General features: G+C 40.8%; 1 protein-coding gene across 6 annotated transcripts in view; it reads right to left on the bottom strand.

Moving 5' to 3' along the window:
- Window positions 1–7352, bottom strand: part of MTMR2 (myotubularin related protein 2) — a 63224-nt gene extending 55872 nt beyond the window's left edge. For 2 of the 6 annotated variants that reach the window (XM_019530302.1, XM_019530304.1), the window contains exon 1: window positions 7292–7352. The gene's annotated coding sequence lies outside the window, so the exon portion shown is untranslated. Of the gene's footprint in view, window positions 1–2553; window positions 2718–4496; window positions 4556–7291 lie in introns of those variants that run through there. The other 4 variants (XM_019530300.1, XM_019530297.1, XM_019530301.1 and 1 more) reach the window with 3 other exon arrangements.
- Between the last annotated feature and the right edge of the window lie 650 nt (window positions 7353–8002).

Here is an 8002-nt window from a genome sequence, read left to right as displayed (position 1 = left end):
ACCATTTCAGGCTGGACATAAGGAAGAATTTCTTTACTGTCCGAGCCCCCAAGGTCTGAAACAGCCTGCCATCGGAGGTGGTTCAAGCACCTACACTGAACACCTTCAAGAGCAATTGGATGCTTATTTTGCTGGGATCCTTTGAGTCCAGCTGACTTCCTGCCTTTTGGGCGAGGGGCTGGACTCGATGATCTTCCGCGGTCCCTTCCAGCCCTAATGTCTATGAAATCTATGAAATCTTTACTTAATTCCATATATTTGTCTGAGATAGTTTATTCAGGAATGTTTCTGCCAGAGAGTTGGACTAGATGATAGGAAAGCAGGGCTGGAAGGGAACTCACAAGGCCATCTAGTCCAGCCCCCTACTCAAGCAAAGATCAACCCTCACTAAACCGTGCAAGCCAAGCATCTGTCTGATTTGCTTTTGAAAGTTTCCAAGGATGGAGATTCCACAAATTCTCTAGGTAGTTGATCATTGACCACGTTAAATTAGAAAGTTCCTCCTAATCTCCGGCCTAAATTTTCCCTGTCACAGCTTGAAGTTGCTGCTCCTAGTCCTGTCCCTTACAGCCACAAAGAAAAGCTCATCTCCATTTTCTTCATAAAAGTCACTCTTCATGTATCTGAAGACTGTTATCAATCCCCCGCCCTCCACTAGGGCTAAGCTGCCCTAGTTCTTTCTTGCCTCCCAAGGCCCCTAATTGTTTTTGTTGCCTTGAGCTGGACTCTTTCCAAATTGTCCATGCCTTTCTTGAAATGTGGGGCAAAGACAGTCTTGTGGATAATACATAGTTCAGGAAGGAGAAGGCCTGAGCTTTGCCACAGACTTCCTGTGTGACCTTGGGCAGATCATCTAACCTTTATGTCATAGTTTCTATATCCTATCTTCTGTCTTTCTCCTCCCAAAATTAGACCACCATATCAGTGCTTTGATGGGGCAGAACCACGGGACCATTCAAAATCTGCCATCAGCCCAGAATATGTAAGACCATCTATTAAGGGGCATTTTTACAGGATGCGCAAAATACTAGTGGTAAATGTGCTGCACTGTGTGCGTGGACTCCTGGGTGGAATACAAGGAGGACACTTTGACCTTCAAAGCCATGAGTGGAGCTAGGAATTTGGCACCCTGACCAGGGTGGAAGTGCTGACCACCAGAGAGAATACTTCCCATTCTACTGCCATGGCACAGACTTCCTGGGGGCCACCAATCTGGTGTACCCTCTACATTGGCAGCTGGGGCTGGTACCACACCTGCTCACCTCTAGTTAAGCTACTGCCTAGGTTACTGGACAGGCAGCTTCATCCTGCTGGTACTGTAGTTACAAATGAGTCGAAGTACTCCATCTGGAGACCCCTCTACCAGGACAGAGTGTGCTGATGGCATGCAATGCCCTTTCCTTCACAGTCCAAAATCTTAAATTCTTAACCTTCGAGATGCACTGCACAAACACTCTATATTTGCAAATATGTGGGGAGATGGAGAAATAAGGTGATGAAGGAAGAATTTGCTGATTGTGGAACATGAGTGATGTGGCTCGGGAATCTTTCTTAACTGAACGATTCAGTACAAGTGGTTTGGAAAACTTGCTGAGGGGTGATTGTATGTTTGGGAATTCTGATGGTCAGATCTAGGCAGAGATATATGAATTACTAAGCCAATTACTATCAGCTGAAGAGATGTGTGCCTATTCTTACCCCATGGTAGATGAAAGCCAACCCACAGCCTCTTAGCCCTCAGTGAAAGATAGCTAAAATATCATAGTTTAGGTACATCTACCACATGATAAAAGCCTGCATGGAAGTTATTGTTGTGAAGTTGCTGATGCACCACGAGCCCTTGTACCTAGAGATAACTGATTTATCTACTTGTATACTTAAATTGCTGATCCTTCACAATGGACCTCAGCCTCCCAACTATCCCCTAAAAACTAGGCTGACCCTACACTGCAGTCCTAGAGCTCTACATACTTCCCAGTCTATTGCCATTGAGTGGGAACAGAGATATCTCAGGTCAAACAATTTTTTGGAAAAATTCCCTGAGATGTTTTGCTTGTTCCTTTTTGTTCATTCAATTCCAATATGTCACCCTAAACACAAGAAGTTTCAGGATACAGAAAACATTGCTATATAAAATTTTACTCTTCATCCTGGTCATTATATTTCACAATTGGCTAGCTATTTTAATTAATTTCTAATAATTAGTTTCAAATAAACTAATTTGTCCAGAGGATATAATCAGCAATGTTCCCTTTTAGTATCTGCCTTCATTATTAAGTTCTGAGCTACGTAGAGCAGTTATATGCAAGTAATAAGGGAATCAGAACAGGACCCAAACACAAGGGCTCAGCTGCAGAGTGGGTGCTCACTGCTGTTCTTATTATTAGACTGCCATTGTTCTAACCTCCTCCTCCTCCCACTGCAATAGCTCTGATGAGGAAACTGGCTAGCTGGTTTCCAAGTTTAGTAACATACAATCCCTGCTACAGAGTTCACAACTGATGAAAAGAAGCAGCATACAAGAGAAGCGATATAATCATACGTTAAACAAACCTAATCCCATTATCCCCTAGTTGTATTAGCTTCTGGCCCAGTCTTCATTAGTTCACACACTTGTAGAAGGCATTTGAAGGAGAAGAGGCTAATTCTGCATAGATATATAAGGGAAAAAGTAAAAATGTTGGTTTTGGAAGCAGCAGACAATTTGGCAGCACAGGGATTAAAGAGCAGCACTGTAACAAAGGAGAAGAACAGCTAAGGCGGCAAAGAAGCTGTAGGAAATCACACTGTAAAGGATATGGAAAGGTGAGGACAGGCTCTAGCTTGATGCAGCCCAATCAGTTGTTTAAGCAGGAGTGAGTGCTCACCCCAGTATGAGGACTCCTGCTGCAGCAGGCAGTTTTGATCTTTGTACTGAAATAACCTGAACTTTTGATATTTCTCCACAGAAAAGGAGACAGCCTAAGAGATTTTCAGAATGATTTTACTTCCAAACAGGAAGAGGGTCAGGGGAGCATACAGTGGTGCAGTTGCACCCCCTTTGATTCATGGCCCATCCAAGGCTTAAAACAAACTGCCTGGTAGTGGCAGCAGCATTTCTATTCAGGCAGCAGTGCGGGAGTCAACTGAGTCATGGCTCATTATAATCCACCAGATTCCTTTTAAATTCTTCATTCCACAGATGTTAATAACCCTCTCTTCTTCAGTAGTCTTTGTGTTCCACTAATCAAGCCATTCTTTCTTCTGCAGTTCTCCTGTGTGTTAGCTGCTCCTGGTAAGGTAGCTCCTATTTCACAGCCCTGAAGACTGTTTTTAACTGTAGCTAAATCATTAACTCCAGTTTGGAAACATTAGCCTAGGTGTGAAAATAACTTTCAGCAAAACATTGGATGAACTCTTAAAATGCTCAAGAAAGCTTGATTTTCTTTTATGAGTCTGAACAAGAGATGTACATTTACCTTTTAATAACTACAGGACTAAAGAAACAACATCTTTTGATTATTTGTGCATATCTTGCTTTGGTTTTTAACACACACTCTGTGATATAGCAAGTTAATGCATGTTCTAAAAGTTACATTTGTTTTTGCTTCAATCTTAAACTGAAAACTATAGCCCTAGGTCCCTAGCATATTAGTAAAACTTCTAGTTTCTTTTTACCAGGAGAAAAACATGCATTATATAATATGTAATGATGTACCATACCATCCCTTTTGGTGTACCCTTTCAAAATCCTATATATGCCCACACTTCCAAGAGTTGTCTCGCATCCCAAGTATACAACATGAACTTTCCTGGCAGGTTACATGATCCTGGAAAACAGTAAGGGCAGCACTTTTTACAAGTTGTGCATAAAACTCTGTGACAACATTTCAGGGGTGTACTTGGTAGCCATGTTGGTCTGAGACAAGAAGACATACAAAAAACTAGAACTCTTGGTTCCAAAATGGTACCAATGAGGCTACCTAGTACACCCCTGAAACATGGAAGATGTCAAATTTTAGCTGATTTTAGATTTTAAACTTCACTGCAGAACAGCAAGGAAGATTTTTTAGCTCCCTCCCTGCCATCTGATACCTCCAGGGAAGGAATTTTACCTGATCTACACATCAAAAAGCTACTCAGCACAGTTCACAAAGACAACCTCATGGGCCCAGAGAGACAGTCCATCTTCAGCTCCCTCTGTGCAAAAATGAAGTGCATTTCCTACCTATGGGGACTTTTTACCATCTTGTACCATCTATACTTTTCCCAGAGCCTGATAAAGGGACTTTGATCCTGAAAGCTTGCAGAAAAGGACAATTTTCTTGCGATTTTCCAGTTGCTCTAATAAAAGGTATCAGTTTGGAAACAAGAGTTCTAGTTTTTTGTATGCGACTACATCTGACACACTAGAATAAATTGTAATACTATTTAGTCATAAATCGTAACACTGAGGGAATGTGCAAGGCAGGTCAACCATCGCAATCTGTGATTACTAAGAAATATCATTTCCTAACTTGCATCTTAGAGGGTCCCACCTCCTAACCAACAGAACAGGAAGATGTAGGTCTTATAGAACGAGAGCCTCAACCAATCTGGCTGAGCTAGGGACTGGGTTAATGTTATTCAAAGAAATTATCCAAAACTACTTTTTTTCTCTGTGACATTTGTTCAAGCTCTGAAGGTCAAGAATGAGACATCTTCAGTTCTCTTAGAAATATAAGGGATTAGCAAGAAATGTCAAACGCAAGTGCCTAGTTATTCTCTTAAATTCTTACTTAGACACTAACTATAAGTGTGACCTGTTTCTCAGAGGTGGTAAACACTGACAATTATGAGCAGAGGCTGCAAGGCTTGCAGATGCACAGAACTTCTGAAAAATCAGACTAGTCTTATTTTGGATTCCTGAATAAAGCCACTTGGAAACTAATTGGTGGTACTCAAGTATGCAAATCTCAACAAGTCTCATTCCTAAGAGGAAAACAAGTAAAACTACTTCATTTAATACTACGCTGATTCTCCAGCAACTTGCCTATGAATATTCCTTTCCTCTTGCTAAGACAAGCAGCTGGATTTTGCTTGCAAAGGTTTGAGATGCTCAAACACTAACTGGCATAAGACACCTGCACCATTTTTGAGGTATCAAATTATGCATTTTGCTTGTATAGCCACTAAACTGATAGGGAAGGAGAGGTAATAAAATGTACCATTCTGCTGTTTCAGCTACAGAGATTAACAATGGGAATAGCATTGAAAAGTATCATTTCCATTTCCTCTCTTCCTGTTTCTCTAAAAGTTTCTCATTATGTGCACACTCTTAAAAATTAACTAGGGGGGAGACTGCAAATTAATGCTAACTAGTTGCAAGCGTGATTTAATTTGGAAGTTCCAGATGCTTGAGTACCCATATGTAATTAGTCTGAATTTATAATATGGCCATGCTCAGCCACCCCTTTAGTACCTGACTGTGCCTAAAGTTAGGTTGTGCACAGAGTTAGTTAGTTAGCACTTACTGCTTGTTTTCAAAACCCAAAATAACAACACTTTTCCTTCAATGGTCTTCCACACTCCTGTTTCTCACTAAGAGAAAGCAAAAGCAAAGGCATACTGGTGAAACTTTAGGTCATACCAAAACAAATGAAGACAAAATAGCACCCATTACTTAGCAATAACACTCCTGCTCCATCCAACCAGTTCTAGCCCTAAGAGAGGAATTCCAGCCTGCTATTAAACTAAGATTCCCATGTAGCCTCTTACTAAGGACCCAAACCATTGAAGTTAAAGCTGCATCCCTCACTCACCCAACCATGCCGATTACTATTCAGTAGCCCATTAAACGGCACTAAGGGCCTATTTCAGAGGAACATTTTTCCAGGTGGTTTAGTACTTTGCTAAGTCAGGATCCAGCTTTGGGGTCAGAAGTACTGCACAAGAATGCAATTATTTTCTGCAGCCTCAATTAAAGTATTCACTAGATGCAGTTAATTTGTATAACACTAGTGTCCACAGGCCTCAACCAAAGACTGAGACCCATTGTGGTAGGCACTGTACAGAAGTGACAGTCCCTACTCTGAAAAGCTTAAGCAGTCTAACTTGGTAAGGTAGATGAGGGAAGCTGAATCCCCACTGATCAACAACTCAGGCCTAATTCTCCACTGCAAAACAGACAAGGAAAAACATCATATTATTTACAAAAGAGAATACATATTGATAGCAACAAAATCCGTCAGACAGAACACGCACTCCTAAGCTTAAAGACATGCAGCACACCGCACATATACTTATACTGCATGTACAACTGACTGTATTTAAGAGCTAGGCAGACCTCATGTTTTTTGTAAACATTTTAGAGACCTGCTTTAACCTCTGCTTGACTTGTTACAAACCTCAAAAAATAAAGCCATACACAAACACTCTTTTGAAATAAGAAAAAGCCAATTGCCAGGCTCTCTCTGGCACTCAGAGGAGCAGACTGTTATATAATCTTAGCAATGTACCCTTCCATTCAAAAAGGCTGGCAAAGTCAGCGATAAACTTCATCTTTAAAAAGAACCCGTTTAAACAAATAAATTATTGTGCGTTTGACAGACTTTAAATAGCCCCCGCACAACTTGCCTGAATGAAAGATTTGCTTCTGTTGCCAAGCAAACCAGGGTTTCAATCTGACTTGAGTGTTCCAAGGAAAGAAAATGTCATTTTTAAAAATTTGATGCTTTTAAGTAGCATCCTGAGCTGACTTATATAGTACATGTTTCCCCATGAGCAATAAAGAGAGTGCCCTATATTTTGACCGTGGACATGCTTTTCTAGGAATGCAAATCTTGCTCAACCGTTACACAATGGACTACAGTGTGACAAGCACTGTTCCTGCTCTATTAGTCATTCTTTTATTATTTTTTTAAACAATAATTCACAAAAGGCCTACAGTGTGTGTTAAGCACTTGCCAAACAAAAGGCTGATTATCCGAAATATTTGCAAGGTTCCAAGAATAGAAAGCCAACCCCCAAAGACAAACTCAAATGCAGGACATAAGTAATAACAACAAGCAGCCCACAGTATCAAGCTTTCATGAGTCAAACAACCCAGAAGGTAGAAATGAAAAGAATACAGCTACCAAAGGTCCCAAAAATGACATTTAGAGCACCATGTAGAAAATGACGAAGTAATCTGCATTCATGAGAGAAACAAAAGGGGAATTAGCTTTGTACCAAGATCCAGAGTGGCATGGACTGTCACTCAGCTAGAAAGGATAAGCTAGAGAATATTATTTTGATAGAGATTTTTGATTGGTGCTGGAAATATACATTTTACCTTTGCTTCACCAGCTGAAATCCAGCCCAAGTCAACAGTGACCAAAGTTGGTTATTACCTGAAAGCAGAACAATAATTCATATGAAGTAACTTTCCTAGTGAATAGGTGTTGCACGGCAACCCCCCCCCCCCAAAAAACAGCACTACCTCTGGCAATTTCATTTTCAGTATTAGCAGTGATGCCAGTGACTGATGGGCCTGGTAAATGGAGTACCTTCATCCAACAGGGCAAGGTGAGAAAAAGGATGGTCAGGTGATTAGTGCCTGGCCAACACTTTGGAATAGATTCAATTCCCCATCTGCCAAAGAGTTTCTTGTGTGATTTCAGGTCCAGATTTTTAAAGAAATTTAGGAGTTGCTCCCAACCCTTAAGTTGGACAGCCCTTATGTAAGAAATGGACACCACCCTCCACGATTTTGAATGGAAGTGATGAGAGCTGCAGAGCTTTGTCAAAAACAGACTTTCACAAGTTCAGAGAACTGGCAAGCAGGATCACATAGGAGGCAAATCTAAAGAGTCCAGAAGAGTTGGTTATTTCTTAACGAAGCAATATTAAGGGCAATAGAGCATACTATCCTGATGCAAATGGCAGACAGACAGTAGCCCAAGAACTTAGCTTGGTTAAATAGCGAGAGCTTCAGTGATGTGAAACTTGAAAAGAAGTTTTAGAAAAAGGGGAAATTTGATCATATTATTAAAGATGAAAACAG

This window comes from Crocodylus porosus, unplaced genomic scaffold, assembly GCF_001723895.1.
Source record: "Crocodylus porosus isolate Cpor-Errol unplaced genomic scaffold, CroPor_comp1, whole genome shotgun sequence".
In the NCBI taxonomy this organism is placed as follows: Eukaryota; Metazoa; Chordata; order Crocodylia; family Crocodylidae; genus Crocodylus; species Crocodylus porosus.
Note: the sequence above shows the minus strand (reverse complement) of the source record. Positions and strands in the feature narration are given on the sequence as shown.